This window comes from Protopterus annectens, chromosome 6.part1 (genome assembly GCF_019279795.1).
Source record: "Protopterus annectens isolate FY-2018-M chromosome 6.part1, PAN1.0, whole genome shotgun sequence".
Lineage (NCBI taxonomy): Eukaryota > Metazoa > Chordata > Ceratodontiformes > Protopteridae > Protopterus > Protopterus annectens.
The window spans coordinates 45,875,137-45,892,546 of NC_056738.1; the positions used below are offsets into that span (position 1 = coordinate 45,875,137).

At 40.7% G+C, this 17,410-nt stretch overlaps 1 protein-coding gene across 1 annotated transcript in view; it reads right to left on the bottom strand.

Annotated features, from left to right (window-relative positions):
* GTF3C2 (general transcription factor IIIC subunit 2) overlaps nt 1-17,410 on the bottom strand; it is a 2,978,836-nt gene that overhangs the window by 212,521 nt on the left and 2,748,905 nt on the right. The gene's annotated exons all lie outside the window — the stretch shown is intronic.

The window sequence follows — 17,410 nt, forward strand, 5'->3', positions numbered from 1 at the left end:
GATTCCTACAATGATACTAAAATACCAAAAGGTCTGCAGGAATTAGGTGGACAAGAAAATGTAAGTTAAGTACTTACCAGAATGTGAGATTTACCTGGTCTCTGTCCAGACACTGGAAATTGTTGGACTAGTCGCCTTGATATACTTTTTTTGTCAACGACACTTCTTGCCAGTTAGAGCTCCTCCCTCTGCCCCATAAACTCCTGCTACTAAGAGGACAACTCCAGATCAAGGGATGATGATTAGCCACATTACAGATTTCCTACAGGTTCCATCAAAAGTGATAATTTGGAGAGGGCTTTTGGGCGGGTTGTTCCAGTATCTGGATAGAGACCAGATAATTTTAACATTCTGGTGAAGTACATCACTTGTGGATTTATTCTGGACATATCCAGAGACCGGAAACTGTTGAATAGAATTCCTAGCTGATCTTGGGCAGTCTAGGACAAGAACTTTTTAGAATGGTGGCCCCAAAGGATACTTGTGCCCTAGAAAGCATTTTCAAGTTGTAATGCTTAGCAAAAGCATGCAACATTGACCATGTAGCAGTGGCTGTAACCTCCTTCAAAGGTAAATTTCATAAATAAACAATGGAAGTGTACTAAGCCCTGACAGCATGTGCTTTTGGTCTTAGTGCTCAAGGGTCTGCCACAAGAATAACAACAATAACTAATACAAGCAGACATCCACTTAGAAAGTGTAATCTTGGAAACGTTTGCCCTTTATTGGCAAAAGAAAAGGAAACAACCAACTATTCATCTTTTCTCAATAATTTTCTAGGACAAAAGTAAAATCTAGGTTGTCTGAATACATCTAAGCATTGTAACTGGTATTTTCCTTTCTTAGTTTAATTTGGACTGAATTCTGGTAAATGAATGCACTAATTTGCATTTGTTTGAGTGCCCATTTTAAGTATAAACAAAGGATTATTTCTAAGAGTGATCCTCTCTCAACAGAATATTGGTTAAAGAAATTTAGAAGACAGAGCACAAAGCTCTGAACACTCTTTGCAGAAGTAATGACTACCAGAAGGATAGTCTCCAGGGTCAGAAATGTAATCTCAGTAGAATTTGCAGGCTGAAATGGAAGCTTAGACAATCAATAACGTACAACACTCAAATCCCAAGGGGAACAGGGCAAACCAAGTGTGGTCTGGAGTGAAAAATTCTTGTAAGAAATGGTTGCAAACCGTATGAGGCACCAGGGAAGAAGTAGCAGTAGCAATACTCTGATGAAAGGGCAAAATAGCTACCAGATGCACTTTTATTGAGGAGTGACTGGCTCCTCTTTTGAATAAATCTAAAAAAAAATGAAAGGCAAGCACTTGGTAAACAGAAGCTGAGATGGGGTCTAAATCATACTGAGTTGCTCAAACAGAGACCCTCTTCAATTTACATTTGTAAATGTTCCTTGTGGAAAGTCTTTGGTAGTTAATAGACTGCCCACCTCAGGAGGGCGTGACTGATTCCTGGCCATCACTGAAAGTGTGGAAACATGCAGTCAAGTAAAGGGAATGAATGTCTGGGTGAGGTTACCTGGACGGACGATACAGCAGTCGAGGGTGCTGTGGAAGAAGGTGGTCTTCTCTTGAGAAATGACCAAAGTGTGGGGAATCATACCTGGCAGGGCCAGAATCGGCCTATGAGAATGACAATTACTCTACATACCTTGGCTTTCTGGAGGAACCTGATTATGACAAGAAATGGAGGGAAAAGCAAACAGCAGACCTGGGGGCCAATTATGGGAGAATGTGACTTTTGGGGATTGGCCCTTTTGGGGGCAATAGTGAAGAAACGGTCACATTTTCTGTTGGATGGTGAAACAGATTTCAATAGGTCTTCCCCACCTCTGAAATAATACTCCAAGCTACTGTCTAGTTGAGGGAGTGTACACGTAGGAGGAAAATTGGCCTGCTCAACCTTTGCACAATCATGTCTGATATCCCTGGTATGTGCATTACTATTAGAAAGTGATGTGATGTGATGGCCCATTCCCAAATCCTCAAAGCTTCTCTGAAGAAGAAGGAAGACTGCTCTGACTTGCCTGCTTATGTATGATACCACTGCCATACTGTCAGAATGGATATCACACCCTGGGGAGCATGTCCTGAAATGTCTGCAATGCTAGGCTGATCCTTCTCATCTCCACAACATTGATGCATGATTTGGCCTCTTGTGATGTTCATGTACCTTAGGTCTTGTGTAGATACCCCCCACCCCAGAATGGAAGCATCCGTGGGGCAGTGGAGATGTCAAACAAAAGGTGTTTCTATTAACAGACGATGTGAATCTGTCCACTACAACAGGTTTCTGATGCAAATTCTTGAAAGCTTGATTATAAGCATCATCAGCTGGTCGTCTGATTCCAATGAGTCCTAAATGCCCTTTCATGTTGAGGCTGAAGCATGGAATTTTCAGGATGGAATCGATGTGCCTCTTCTTGAACGTATGTTTCTGGAGAACTTCCATAAGGGGATCTCAGAAGTTTGTGGGAATTCCTGGATGAGGACTATCTCAAAGCCTGGATGGACTTGTCTGTCCCGATGGAACAAAATGAGCAGACTCAGGGCAATTAGTTGCACAGGAAGAGGACCCAAGGGGACAAGGACGTCCTACCCCTGAAGAAGAGAGAGACCTCTCTCCACTCCATCAAAGGCAGAAGCTATGGGAGATCCCTAAACCACTATAGTAGGATCAGAAGCTAAATGACCACGGTACCTCAGGGAATCTTGATTATGACCGCGCCAAAAAATAGAGGTTGGCACCAACATGTCTAAAGCTGAAGCTGCAAGAGGAAAGGAAGGCTCCAATACCATCAAAATTAAAACCCTAACCTCGGAACCGGTGCCAAAGCTATGATTCAGATCCCTTTGGCTTTGAAATCATCAGAGGTGGCTGGATCAGAGTATACAATATGGACAAACTCGGAAATATTGGGTCCGAAACTTGCGAAGCCCGGTATTGGATTAGAGTAGGAGTAACCAACATTGTTTGAGATGAAGCAAACCTCATGGATCCAATGGGAGATAGAGCCAGGATAGCTCCCAACTGAATTTGGGTACAAAGAAACTCTCTCATCATTCTGTCCACATTTGTGCCGAAAAGGCTACTGGTAGACCTGAAGGATGAGGAGGTAAATGGAGGTCTAGAAACTCTGCCGGGTGTGTCCTGCAGAAAGGGGGAGTGCAACCTTGATGGTATTGGCTGCAGTGTAAAACATATATGAACCAGATACTTTGAGGGCTTTGAAGTAGATAATGTCGGATCTGAGGAAGTGAACAGATTCAGAGTTTTAGCAACTGAGTATGAGAGGATGGTTGTTTGACTCAAACATGCACTTTAGGTTTAGGAAAATGGTCTGTCGGGCTTTGTTTGTCCATAGCTTGATAAATATCTACTTAGCAGTCAGCACAGAGGATTAAACAGTTACAAATGAGCCGTTTCCTGTTGTCAAGGGGTTGATTCCTTCAATTTCCGCTGCCTAACTGTGCAACTCTGAGCAAGCCACTTAACCTGACAGCACTCTTGGGCTGAGTCTGAAAAAGGTCTATGCAGATCAGTGCTCTGTCCTTGTAAATACTGTAATGATATGGGCAAGTAACAGAATAGCCAGCTGGAGGTTAGTAAAGAATGACATGTCCTTTGAATATCAAGCTAATTTATCCAAGATGCTTCTGTTACAAATGTATTAGAACTGTTTGCCATCTGTATATCAAACTGATTTGTACAGATATTTGTGCTGAAAATGCATTGGTCAGGTTTGTGTGTGTTAAAATGTATCAACAGTGCACCCTGCACTGAAATGTACATGTATTATTGCAACTGAATTAAATGTATACATTTTAATAGATGACACTGGGACACCAAAGGTTAATTTGAAGAAAAATAAGGGAAATGTAAACAACCTGTTAAACCATTAAAATGGCACCCCACAGTGCTGAACAGGACCAGAGATGCTGGGTCTGGGACAGAGCCTTTGATCATTAGCGCAGTAAAAAGATGGGAGGCCCCAGGCTCTGCCATAAACATTTAAATGTGTATTGTAGCAGTCTATGCTAAATTCCTGTTTCAGCTTCAAAGGGGAACACTGTGAGAACCTAGAGACTAGATGAGGTCATTCTGCCAGCCCTCTTGGAAATTATATTTTAGACATTAGGAAGAGAAATCTCAGAGTATTGAGCATTCTGTTTGGGAAGCCTGACTAGAAAGTCCCTCACCCAAAGCATCTTACTTTGCGGTAGTAAGTAACTTAACTAGAGAACAGTAAAATTCTCTTAAATTCAGTCAGGAATATAGTGAAGCTTAGTTTAGTGTATTTTTCTTTATTTGTACGAGTCTGACCATCAAAGTTAATTTCAATATTTTCTGTGACTAGAACTCTGGTTTACTCTAAATATATATACAATATATTCATGCTCTTTTATTTATTAAATATATTTAAAACTTTTATTGTGGCTGGTCCTTGTATAAAGTATCTAACCTTTGAGAGTACTGATTTATTTGGTGACACTGTGTGGGTCACTCCAGAAGGCCTAGCCGTCTTGGTGAACTACTACCATTTGTATTAGTATTAATATTACACAGTATAATTGGACACCCTTTGTTAAGGACCTTACAGTAGCTGATTGTGGACTGTCTTATGGTGGTGATAACTACTTTATACTCTGGGCAGAAGGGGACACAGCAGGTAAACCTGTACCAGCCTTTCCCAGGGATGTGTGTGTGTGTGTGTGTGTGTGTGTGTGTGTGTGTGTGTGTGTTTGCAAATCAAATTGCTCAATGTGTGTGTGCCAACTACTTGGGGCAGGGACATGAAACACTGGATTTACAGAGAAGGTGCTGGTGGACTTGGCTTGGACAAGCTGAGGACCTAACCCTACAGCTGCACCAGTGGGGAGTCTTACTGGGGACCTGGAGGGGAGACAGATATAGAGACATCCAGACTCTGGGCTGTGTATATTCCCTGTATGCTCTTAAGTGAAACTGCACTTGATGCAGAGAGGTCTGCATCTGGAAATACTGAGTGTATCCATTTGTATTCCAAGTGCACGTTCCTCTCCAGTGTCAGTATTGAGGATTCGGTCTCCTTGACTACTGGCCCAGCATGGGAGGACGCATATTGGTGGTCATCACAAATACAAATAAAAATAAACAACAAACAAAAGATGATTTGCAACTGTAAAGAGGGTTGCTTGGGTGCTGTCGTTTCTGCAAAATCCTTGCTGATCTAATAATCCATTAAATGATTGTTGAGTAGCTTTTCTAAAATTTTTGCTAGGGAGCAAAGTATGACATAGGGTTTTAAAATCTTGAGGCTGAGGCTGGGCTGCTGACTTTGGTGACTGGTATAACTGTGGATGTTAAATGTCCAAACCACACGATAGTCACAAACAAAAGACTTTTGATGAAGCTTTCAGGTCTACACCCTTCATCAGCATACAAAATCACATTACATTAGTCACATTTAAATAGAGGAAACATTAAAATCACATGATCAAGCCAGCCATTCAAACAAGTACTATAATAAAACATGTAATTTGGTTTAAAAACATTTCTTAATATTTAAATAACTATATTATTACATATAAAAACCTAAAATAAGACATATAAAATACATATGAATATATATCATATACAAGTGCATCTACACATTTAGTATAATATTATAAATTCTCTCTCTGTCGCTTAACTAAAACTGGTTTTAAACTCACTGTTCTATTAAGGCCTGGAAATTTATCAGACTGTAGTCGCACTATCCATTCATATTCTTTAAGTAACAAAAATGTTTCAATATCACCACCTCTAATACCCAAATGTAAAACACATATACATCTAAATTTAAATGCATGTGTCTGAAAACACATGCGACAGAGAGAGAATTTATAATATTATACTAAATGTGTAGATGCACTTGTATATGATATATATTCATATGTATTTTATATGTCTTATTTTAGGTTTTTATATGTAATAATATAGTTATTTAAATATTAAGAAATGTTTTTAAACCAAATTACATGTTTTATTATAGTACTTGTTTGAATGGCTGGCTTGATCATGTGATTTTAATGTTTCCTCTATTTAAATGTGACTAATGTAATGTGATTTTGTATGCTGATGAAGGGTGCAGACCTGAAAGCTTCATTAAAAGTCTTTTGTTTGTGACTATCGTGTGGTTTGGACATTTAAGATATACAGAGCTTCTAGAGTATTTTTGCACTAAATAACTGTGGATGTTGCCATGGTGTTAAGTTACAGATGCGCTGCAGTAGTCTACAAGTATGTTCAGCTACCACCTTAAGAAATGTTGAGTGGAGTATTGAAGTAGCAGTGCTTCCAGTACTTATATGGCTGGTACCATTTTAAAATGGAACGGTAGGAATTTTGTACAGTTTAAATAGCGAACTGGAGTTTTTAACTGTGCTATCTTGGGTGTTAGGTAATGGATTAGGCTTGAGTGCTTTAGAAATAAGGATAGCAACTTTTTTTTTTTTTTTTTTTTAAGAGTACTGGATTTAGACTGTATTGATTATGTTTGGAATGTTCAATGTTACTGGTCATTGTTTTTAATGTTTTCCAAAATAATTTTAGTGACTCCTTGCTTGGGGATAGTGTCATATTCAGTTTTACAGCAATTCATGTTTCTTTAAGGTTGTCTAATGTGAGTTTGTTATTGTTAAAAGTATAAGCTGTCCATCTTAACCATGTTAAATCTCATTGCTTAATGAGCATTTTTGATGTCTGAGGTCATCCACGTAAATTCTGCACCTTTGAGTCTTACCTGCCTCAGACAGAACAGTCTGTCTTGAATGGTTTGCAGTAAGTTAATGAAGGTGCTGACAGCAGTTATAGGATTAGTACTGGAGTAAATAGAGTCCCAATTTACAGCCTGAAGCAAAGTCTGTTGGCCAGAGTCTATTTTGGATCTAATGGCGGAAAATATTGGTGGCAGTTTAGGCAATTTAACAGGCAAGTATAATATTATATGGTTATGGTTGCTAACATGTTTACTCATTAGCTCTCCTCTGTGAAGCTGTATATTATTCTGTTGATTAGACAGGATGACAAGGTTTGAGTGGAAAGCCTTATTGTTTGGTGTACTAATTGAGAGAGTTGGTGTTTCTGGAATGGGTTATTTAGGTGCTGTTTATGTGGCCTAAACCAGCTGTGAGCAAGGTCCTCAAAATAACTAGTGTGGTATTGTCTGACTTGGTGGAGATTTAAGTAGGAATCGTACACTGAGAGTAGCCGGTGGGGGATATACAATAAAACATTACTAAACTTTACTGTACTGCCAAACAGTACCACTACCATCACCAGCAGCCAGCTGGGAGTCTGTACCAAACTGAGAAGTGCCAGAATTAATCAGTGTGACCTTGATATTGCTTTGGTTATATTTTTTAATCAGAAAGAGTACCCCCTCCTCATATGCAAGGGCCTGGCCTTTACCAAAAAAGCACTGGTAGCTGCTTTCCAAATATTTGGGGGCATAGTGGTTATTGCTGATCCCAAACAAATTATCTTGCCTATTAATTCCACAAAGCCTTACAAACTAGAGCAGGTCGATGCTTTCCATAACATGCACAACCCTGACATGCTAGCTGTTACTACATCCTAGATCAAAAAAGACAATCACACTTGCATCACTTTTCCCACATTATAATTACTTTGCATATGTTAGACCCTGCTCAAGAAATGGTGGTGGAAACGTCCTGCTATATAAAATTAATTTAAACATTCATTCCTATCCCAACCTAACACAATATCTGGCACTGCCCCAACAAGCTACTTCAACAAATTACCCTCCACAAAAAATGCATTTCTCAGTAGCCTACCACCTTCCTCCTTCCACACTTGGTAAATTCCAAACACTAATTCAAGAAATTACTATTCATCTAAAACAAAAGCAACACATCTTATTTGATGACTCCATCTTAAATAAGTGTTCTAAAGGTGTTACTGGTCAATGCTAAGTTTAAACAAAAAATTCCACACCCTAAAAGTTCCTCTTTTCACCCTAAAGAATGCCGATTGTCTGTGCGGTCACTGACACATGGTTTAAAGCTGCGAAAGCACACAGACAGTGAAAGGTTATAATGCCTTCCACACATTTAGACCAGCCACTACACAGACAGGGACCAAGATGTCTCAATTTACATAAAAAATAAATATACCTCAAAGCTGGTCAAACAGGACAATGCACTTTTGAGCTACTCCACATTCAAATCACCACAGACAAAATCCAATACCACTTCCTTGCAAGCTATAGGACCCCTCTGTGACCCAGGAATCCCATAACATGTATTTAAACTTATTGAAAACACTCACCATCCAACCAAATATCATATTTATGGATGAATTTAATTACCCCTACTACTAACTTGGAAACACATATCATAATCATCATCTTCTTTTGGCTGTTCCCGTTAGGGGTCGCCACAGCGGATCACCTGTTTCCATTTCTTCCTGTCCTCTGCATCTTGCTCTGTCACACCAACCACCTGCATGCCCTCTCTAACCACATCCATAAACCTTATCTTAGGCCTTCCTCCTTTCCTGTTACCTGGTAGCTTCATCCTTAGCATCTTTTTCCCAATATACTCCACATCCCTCCTCAGCACATGTCCAAACCAATGTAATCTTGCCTCTCTGGCTTTGTCTCCAAATGTTCCAACCTGGGCTGACCCTCTAATATACTTATTCCTAAATCCTGCCCACCCTCGTCACACCCAGTGCAAATCTTAACATCTTTAACTCTGCCACATCCAGCTCAAACTCCAGCCTTTTTGTCAATGTCACTGTCTCCAACCCATATAACATAGGTGGTCTCATTACCGTCTTGTAGACCTTCCCTTTCACTCTTACAGGTACTCGTCGTTTACAAATCACTCTTGACACTCTTCTCCACCCACTCCATCCTGCCTGTACTCTCTTCTTCACCTCTCTTCCACACTCACCGTTACTCTGAACTATTGACCCCGAGTATTTAAACTCATCCACCTTTGCCACCTCTACTCCTTGCATCCTCACCATTCTTCTATCCTCCCTCTCATTCACACACATATATTCTGTCTTAGTCCTGCTGACCCTCATTCCTATTCTCTCTAGAGCATATCTCCATCTCTCCAGGGTCTCCACCACCTGTTCCCTACTCTCACTACAGATCACAATGTCATCTGCAAACATTATAGTCCATGGGGACTCCTATCTGATCTCGTCTGTCAACCTGTCCATCACCACTGCGAATAAGAAACGGCTCAGAGCTGATCCTAGATGCAACCCCACCTCCACCTTAAACGCATCCGTCACTCCCACCGCAGACCTCACCGCTGTCACACTACCCTTGTACATATCCTGTACCACTCTTACATACTTCTCTGACACTCCTGACTTCCTCATACAATACCACAACTCCTCTCTAGGCACCCTGTTATATGCTTTCTCTAAGTCTACAAAAACACAATGCAACTCCTTTTGACATTCTCTGTACTTCTCCATCAACACTCTCAGAGCAAACATCACATCTGTAGTGCTCTTTCCTGGCATGAAACCATACTGCTGTTCACTAATCATCACGTCCCTTCTTAACCTAGCTTCCACTACTCTTTCCCATAACGTCATGCTGTGACTGATCAGTTTAATCCCTCTGTAGTTACTACAGCTCTGCACATCACCCTTATTCTTAAAAATCGGTACCAAAACACTTTTTCCTCCATTCCTCAGGCATCCTCTCACTTTCTAAGATTTCATTAAACAATCTGGTTAAAAACTCCACTGCCATTTCACCTAAACACCTCCATGCTTCCACAGGTATGTCATCTGGGCCAACAGCCTTTCCATTCTTCATTCTCTTCATAGCTATCCTTACTTCCTCCTTGCTAATCCATTGTACTTCATAATTCACTATCCCTACATCATCCAACCTTCACTCCCTCTCATTCTCTTCATTCATCAACCCCTCAAAGTACTCTCTCCATCTCCTCAACACACTCTCCTCGCTTGTGAGTATGTTTCCCTCATCACTTTAACTGCTGCACATCTTTCCTAACTTGGAAACACATATATTTATTTTATTTATTTATTGACATTTGTTAACTGGGTTTGTCCAACTGGGCTTGTGGCCCATTTTCAGTGGAGACCAGAGGAGAAAAGCTCCAGTAGTACATTTTTAAACAAGTACAATTTTAAACAATATTGATATAATAGCAGTTATAGCAAAAAGATTCACATATGTTGGGTTACATGCATAAAGTTAAAGTTGCATTAAAAGGAATCTTAGCAACATAATTTTACATTGATATAGTTCAATAGGTCAGCAATAACTATGTTTTTGTTTGTATAAAATTATGCAAATACATAGTAGACACCTTGGAGAGAGAGGTGTAATGAGCTACTAAGTATGGTCCTTTTGAGGGCATATAAAGGGAAGGAAGACTAGGTGGGGTCATGGCAAGGGCAGGTCCTGGAATTGAGAAAATAAACTTTTAGCTCATTTTTAAAGTGTGAGGTGTGGGAGATTGAATTTAAGCCAAGGGGAAGTTTGTTCCAAGCATGGGCAAGGGAGTGTTTGTAGAGTAGTTTGCCTACTGATCTTTTTGGGTGGTAGATATTAAGTAATTTTTGGTTAGAAGTACAGAGGGTCCAGGACGGGATGTAGATGGAGACTAAGGAAGATAGAGTTGGACAGAAAGAGGTTTTATAAAGAATAGAGTGTAGCATATGAAATTGATAAGATAGCAGAAACTGGGGAAGTTCAAGCCACTGAAGAAGAAATGCAGTGGTGTGAGTTGTATGGAGAGTTAGTAATGAATCTGCCTATTTTATGGTAAGTCTGTTGGAGTTTGTTTAGAGTGGAGGCCTGGATATTGGTAAGAACTGGGGCAGCGTATAAGAGGAAGGGGAGGAGGAGTGCCTAGCCCAGGGCAAGTCTAGATTCAGGGGTTAGGAATTTTTTGTTCCGATGCAGCAGACCTAGTTTCTGGTTTGTTTTTTTATACACTGGAGTATGTGTAGGTTGAACTTTAGTTCGTCATCGATAATGACCCCTAGGAGTTTTGTGTGGGTGTCAGGTTGAATAGTTGTATTGTTAGAAGATTTAATAAAAAAGGAGGTATTGTGATGAGAAAGAGAACCGGAAAGGAAAAGTAGGAGTTTGGTCTTTTTGGGATTTAGGATCAGTAGGTTGTGAGAGAGCCATTGTTCAGTGGATAGTAGGGCTTGTTGGGTCAGGGAGTGTAGTTCAGGAATGTTATTTGAGATGGATATAAGTGTGGAGTCGTCGGCATACTGAATAAAGGAGGATTTTTTGCATGAGGTGTAAAGATCATTGGTGAAGATGTTAAACAAAAGGGGTCCCAAGATGGAGCCTTGGGGAACACCAATGGAGATGGGAAGGAAAGGTGAGGAGGATGAGAGCCATTTGACAGATTCTTCCCTGCCAGATAGGTAACTATTAAACCAGGCAAGTGCGGAGCGGGATTGGTGGAGATTTGCGAGTTTGGATAGTAGTAGAGGATGAGAGAGAGTATCGAAGGCTTTGGAGAGATCTAGGAAGAGAAAGAAAATGAGTTTATTGTTGTCTAGGGCATATGCAATGATATGAGTGAAGGAGAGGAGGGCAGTGGTGGTGCTGTAGTGAGGACGAAATCCATGTTGGGTAGGGGTAAGTAAGTAGTGCGTAAGGAGGTGATTGAAAAGCTGTGAGTGAATACATTTTTCTAATATCCTGGAGGGGGGGGACAGAATAGCAATGGGTCAGTAGTTTGAAGGGTCAGTGGAGTTTCCACCTTTATGAAGAGGGATAGTAAAGAAAGATTTCTAAAGGGTGTGGACAGTTGATTCCAGAATAGATCGATTAATTAGTATAGATATAGGATAGGCAACTGAGTCAGTAGCAAGTTTGAAGAATGTAGGAGATAGACAGTCAGTGGAAGGAGAGCAAGGTTTTAGCTTGAGTAGTAGAGATTTGATGTAAGTAATGGGAACTGGTTCAAAAGAAAACAAAGTTGTGTTAGTGGGACTTGGAGAGGTGGGTGTCGAAGTAGAGTTTGGCTTAGAGGTTACCAGATTTTGGATGGAAGAGATAAAGTGTTTATTCAGGAGGGTAGCTGTTTCCTGAGAGGAAGAGTTAGTGTATGAGGAGGGATTAGAGGGCTTTCCAGGACAGAGGATGCTGTTGAGAGATGACCAAAATTTTCGAGGATTGGATTTGTTGTTAAGCTGAGCAGAGTTATAGTATAACTTTTTGTCATTAGTTGTATGTTTTTTGCAAGGTTCCTCAGTTGCCTATATTTTTGAAGAAGAGGTGGTTGTTTAGTTTTAGTCCAGGTTTTCCAAGCACTATCTCTTTGTTTCAAAAGGGACCTAGTCTCCTTGGAGAGCCAGGGAACATGATTTGATTTTACTCTGATCTTCCTGGAGGGCGTAAAGGAGTTTAGAGTACTCATGAAGATGTTATTGAAAGTGGTTACAGCATCGTTTAGGGGGAAGTGTTTTAGGATGGACCAATCTATGTTGTGGAGAATGGAGTTAAATTGGGATGAATTGAAAGTCAATAGTTTGACTGTCTTTGATAAGGTGGGGTTTAGTAATATGGGAGTAGTGTCTTAAGATGGTGATAGGGAGATGATCACCGAGGGAGTCAGGTAAGGTAGTGGGATTGTGGTATTGCTGGGGGGAATTGGTAAGGATCCAGTCTATGATGGAGCTGGAGGTGGAATTTTTATGGAAGCGAGTGGGAGATGTTATAAGTTGGTGGAAGCCGTGTAGGTGGATACTGAGTTGGGGGGAGTCAGTTGTGAGATTGGACCAATCAATGTTGAAATCACCAAGGATAAGTGTCTCATATGGTATGTTGTGGGAGGACCAGGATAGGATGAATTTCAAGAATGGGCAGATTGTTACCAGGAGGAAGGTAGATAAAGGCAACTGCAAGTTTTTTGTGGGGATTCAGATGGCAGTTAAGGATGATGATTTCAGCTGGGAGGAAGTCAGGAATTGGGGAAGGGTATTGGGAGAGGTTAAGGTTGTTTGAGTAGAGGATGGCCACGCCACCCCCTTTTTTACAGGTCTATCAGATCGGAAGATATTATAACCTGGTGGGAGTATTTCACTATTTAAGATTTGTGGCTTCAGCCAGGTTTCAGACAGGGAGAGGATGTGAGCAGTATTGAGAGCTATCCATGAGTGCAGCTCAGTAACTTTATTTGCTAGACTCTGAATATTCAATGAGTAAATAGTTAAGTATTTGGATGGAGAAGATTGTTGTGACTGAGGTTGGTGACTGTTAGAGGAGTAAGATGGGGGCAGTGTAGAGGTAGTTTTGGGGAGAAGAGAAGAGGAGGGGCCAGGGTTGGGATGGATATCTCCAGAACAAAGTAGGTTTTTAGTGAGGAGAGAGTGTGTAGTAGATGCTAGATGGAGTTTGTATAGTTTTGACTTAGCTTTGTGGGAAGGTTTAAAAACCTGTATTACGGATAGTTTACATAGACTGGAGGGAGAGGTAGTAGAGAGATTAGGGGAGATAGTAAAAGATGAAGTAGTTGGTATATGATGTATGAGTGAGAAGTTGGTGAACATAGGAGTGGGTCAGAGAGACTGGAGTGGCAAGAGGCGGAGACAGAGACAATAAGGAGTAGTGTAGAAGATATTAGACAATAACACATGTTGGAATAAAATATGGTCGGATAGAGTAGGGAGAGACAGTGGTATAGAGGAATAAAATATGGTCAGATAGAGTAGGTAGAGACAGTGGTATAGAGGAAGTGGTAGTGACAAGACTGACAGATTAGTAAGGTGGTTGTGGCAATAGGCAGAAAGTGGAATTGTAGTGACTAGTGGGACAGGAAGGGGAGGGATAGTTAGGTATAAAGGTAATTGTAATGGAGTGGGTGGGAATGGAGGTAGGGGAGCAAAGTAAGCCCGAGCATAGCGAGGGCGAACGGAGCGGGGCTAGCACCCTGGTCAAGATGAAGTCAGAGAAACAATCAGAAAAAGGACAGGCACAGAAATTCCTGGATTTTGTAAACATAAGCCCCCTGGACCAGACTGCTAATACACCAATAATTACTGGATCTGGTCCTCATTAATATGGAATAGTGCTGCATGCCCCCCTACTGTAATGTTTTCTCTGGTAAGGTCAAACCACAAAATGGTCTCCTCTGAAGTAAAAAAATAAATAAATAAAACAAGGAACCCCAGCTAACCCTGGAATATTCAGGAACTACTCTAAGGATAACTTCTTACTATTAAGTGATAGCCCAGCAAAATGTCAAGTCTCCATACAGTCTGAGAACACTGCTACCTTTGCAGAACTGTTCACAGAAACCCTAAACAAGTTTGTTAATAGCTGCATAGAGGCAGCTGCATCCACCAGGAAGAAATGTAGAACTAACTCAAAAAAACAAGCCACCCTGGTGGAATCAGAACATCAATAAGTTGTACAATAGAAGGAAGAAAATCTTGGCAAAAATTAGCAGGTGCTGCACCCAGCAGTATAAAAGCACTCTCATAAAATTAAACACACACAGCACAAATAAAGTCTACCAACGACCCCAGGCCAAGGACAACTACAAGGCATTATTTAGCTATGTGTGCAACCTCAAAGGCAATACACAACTGTGTGCAGAGCTTATTGTAAATAGAGCCATGTATACAGACATAGAAGATTAGCAAACCTAAAGGCCAACAAATTTAGCTCCAACTTTACCCCTCTCTCCTCATCAATCTTCCCTCAAGAAACAACATCAAAAATAACTCCCCTTGCTGTCACTAGGGAACAGGTCCTTAATGGTCTCTCTAAGGCCAAGAACACTACATCAATAGGCCCAGACAATATTCAAGGATGCCTTCTAAATAGCACAAAACATGATCTATCGGGCCCTCTGGAATTGCTATTTAACTGTAGCCTCCAAGCAGGCTTTGTGCCTCACGAATGGAGAAGAGCAACAGTCATTCCTCTGCACAAAGGCGGACAATCTACAGACCATGGAAGCTACAGACCCATAAGTCTCACTAGTCTTGTATGCAATGCCATGGAAAGAATCGTGTAAATGATCAGCAATGATACAGGAAACCTCCAAACACTGGAACCAATCCAATTGGCTTCACCAAGGATAGGTCATGCCTACTCAACTTTTTGGACTTCTTTGAGAAGGTCACCAAATGAATGAGGGTAAAATGATTCACAATGCCTACCTTGAGCTGGCCAAGGCATCTGAAACAATACTCAACTCAGGCATTGTTCACAAACTTAAGAGGTTAGGTCCAAACCTTGTGTCACTCGCTGGATACCCAGCTGGCTCACAGACAGGACCCAGGAAATTAGAATTGGGGAGTCCACCTCTAGAAAGAGGCCAGTTGCAAGGGGAGTCTCCCAAGGATCAGTCCTGGGACTGCTCCTTTTTGACATTTACTTCTCTGAAGTCAAGGCTAACATCAATAGCATCTGGCTGACTAAATTTGCAGATGATTGCAAATTAGGAGCTGTCGCTGAAGCTTCCACTGACGCATATGTTCTCCAGGAAGGGCTGATACAAACAACTGCTGCCAGAGCCATGAACTAAAACTAAATGCCAAGAAATGCATAATAGTATCCCCTTTGGGAAGTCATCCACTCCTGGTAACTATCATAATGAACTCATTCTTTTGAACTGGTCCAGTAGTCAGGGACTTGACATACATAGACAATTAATCAAGCTGTTGACCATTACGTGTTTACAGCAGTAAGGGAATTATTCTATGTTGCGCAACTTATAAACAAAGGTATTGCATCTAGGTCCAAGGAAGTCATTGTTCCACTGTATTTAGCATTCATCAGACCTATCATTGAGCACAATGCCCCACTTGGTATGCACCTAACCAGGCATACCCAACAATTGTAATGCCCATTGAGGTTCTTCACTAAAAGAATACAAGGCATAAGTAACATGTCCTATGCAGACCGCCTCAAGGCCCTAACCCTGCACTTTGTCTCCTACAGACTGTTGAGGGGAGATATATGCCAGGCATACAAGGCACTGTCAGACCCCACTCGGATGGACCTCCTGTATGACCTCAAAACAAACAGCACCAGAATTACCCATTCCAAAGGGTTAAACCTTGCCTGTGATTTAAATAGGACCTGCTTGTCAGAGGGGTATGTTATCCCAAAGACTACCCCTTCTCTGGAGCAGGTTCCCATCCATGTGAAGTAGAGTTCCTCCCAAACTCAACTCGGGTATAACTTGGACAACTGGATGGGGAACAGGAAATTCATCCCTCGTTTGACACCTATGTCTCTAATGGACTCAGGCAGCCTGTAAATGCTTCTTCTCCCAGGTCACTGCTTGAAAATATTTCATCTCCCACGCCCCTGCTTACATTTATCAAGGGTACCAAAACTTGTCAGAGATTTGGGATAAATGGCTAGGCTTAAAAAGACCCTTGTGGTCATTAGCCTAGTACACACCTATGAGCCTATACTTCAATCCATTCAGTCTGACATCTACAAAATTCTGGAAACACTAAACAAAAAATAAATAACTATCCGAAACACCACTATAATTCTCTAAGAAATATTCACCAAAATATGTTGGTGAATATTTCTTTGAGAAGTACAGTGGTGTTTCGGATAGTTATTTATTTTTTGTTTAGTGTTTCCTGGTTTTATAGTTTGTGTGGTGGATTTCGTTTTTGATCTACAAAGTTCTGGTCAAATTCACCCTTAAACATCTGCAAAAGCCCACAACAACCTATCCTCATCACTATCACTCCCTTCTAGATCGAATTGTCACGGACAACCCCTGCCGAGACTCAGTCATCATCAGTGACCATCCTTCTTCTAGTGACAATTGTACAATAAAGCTTTACAATACATGCCCCAACAACAAAACGTCCCCTCCAATCATTAGTCAAGCCTAAGACAGGCTCAAACGTAAAAAACTTAATGAAGCCCTCTCCAACACAGACTAGTTTTCTTATTCATCCTAAACGACCCTAACCTTGATGCAGAAGCTCTCACCAATGCACTCAAATCCTTCCAGAACCTATTCCTCCATCAAATTTCTTGACTCTGAACATAAAAAATGACTGGCCAAATCCTGAATTGAAATCCTATTTAAAACTTAAAAAAAATACATGGTAGATGTGAAAAAGCAGCCCCTCCCCTAGCAATAGACAATATATCCAACTCAAACTTCACAAAACAGGCAATAAAACAACAACATAAAAGCAACTTCTTATTTATTTATTTGCAGGCTCCACGATTCAGTGTTTACAAAAATATATTGTAAAATTCATAACTACAATGTTTACAATAATAAAGAAACAAAAACATTTTAAGTAGTTCATAAAGAAAGACTTATTTTGAATTACATAATTCAGTAACCAAAAAGGTATGAGGAAATTTAGAGAGAGAGAGGCATATTTGAGAA